The sequence below is a fragment of the Lygodium microphyllum genome, chromosome 16 (assembly GCF_053477565.2).
Source record: "Lygodium microphyllum isolate KBCC chromosome 16, Lygodium_microphyllum_v1.1.10, whole genome shotgun sequence".
In the NCBI taxonomy this organism is placed as follows: domain Eukaryota; kingdom Viridiplantae; phylum Streptophyta; class Polypodiopsida; order Schizaeales; family Lygodiaceae; genus Lygodium; species Lygodium microphyllum.
The window spans coordinates 146,745,136-146,745,878 of NC_141150.1; the positions used below are offsets into that span (position 1 = coordinate 146,745,136).

Genomic DNA, 743 nt, shown 5'->3' on the forward strand with positions numbered 1-743 from the left:
CAGCGCTAATACACCGGATCCCATCAGAACTCCGCAGTTAAGCGCGCTTGGGCCAGAACAGTACTGGGATGGGTGACCTCCCGGGAAGTCCTGGTGCTGCACCCTTTTGCATGCTTGTTTCGAGACCGTGGCATGGAAATCCCCTCGGATCACGTCTCGACTCTCCAACGCTGACATCGTGGTAGGAAACCCCCTCGCCTTGCCATGACGCGGCGCCTCCTCTCCTCGTCGCGATTGTCTTTGCGTACGTCGTGCCTGGCCCCTCCCTCTGCCTCGCTCTCACGTGATACCCCCTCCTCAAGATGCGAGGTATTTTGGGAGCGGAGGGTGTGCCATGTTGTGGGGGGGTTCGGTGGAGCGGGGTTTTTCCGAGGAGGGAGGGCGTGCCATGTTGCGCGGGCGGGTTGTTGGAGCGGGGATTTCTGAGGAGGGAGGGTGTGCCATGTCGCGGGGGGGTGCCATGTCGTGGGGGGGTTTCTTGAGGAGGTCCGTCGGGGGGTGGAAGGTTCCGTGTCGCGGGAGGGGGTCGTGTGCAGTGGGGTGTGTGTGCCGTGTCATTGCGGAGCGCGATTTCTAAAGAGGGAGGGTGTGCCATGTCGTGGGGGGGTGAGGTGACGTGCCGTGGGTCGAGCGGGGTTTTTGGAGGTGGGGTGCGCGGGGGATACGCCGCGTCGTCGGGGGGTGCGGTGGGGTGGAGGGTGCGCCGTGTCGTGGGGGGGTGACGCGGGGTGGGCTGGGTCGAG

At 64.9% G+C, this 743-nt stretch overlaps 1 non-coding gene across 1 annotated transcript in view; it reads left to right on the forward strand.

Annotated features, from left to right (window-relative positions):
• Positions 1–105, forward strand: part of LOC148023789 (5S ribosomal RNA) — a 119-nt gene extending 14 nt beyond the window's left edge. The window contains exon 1 of the ribosomal RNA XR_015694017.1: positions 1–105. This exon is cut by the window's left edge and continues 14 nt beyond it. This is a non-coding gene — a ribosomal RNA (5S ribosomal RNA).
• The last annotated feature ends 638 nt before the right edge of the window (positions 106–743 follow it).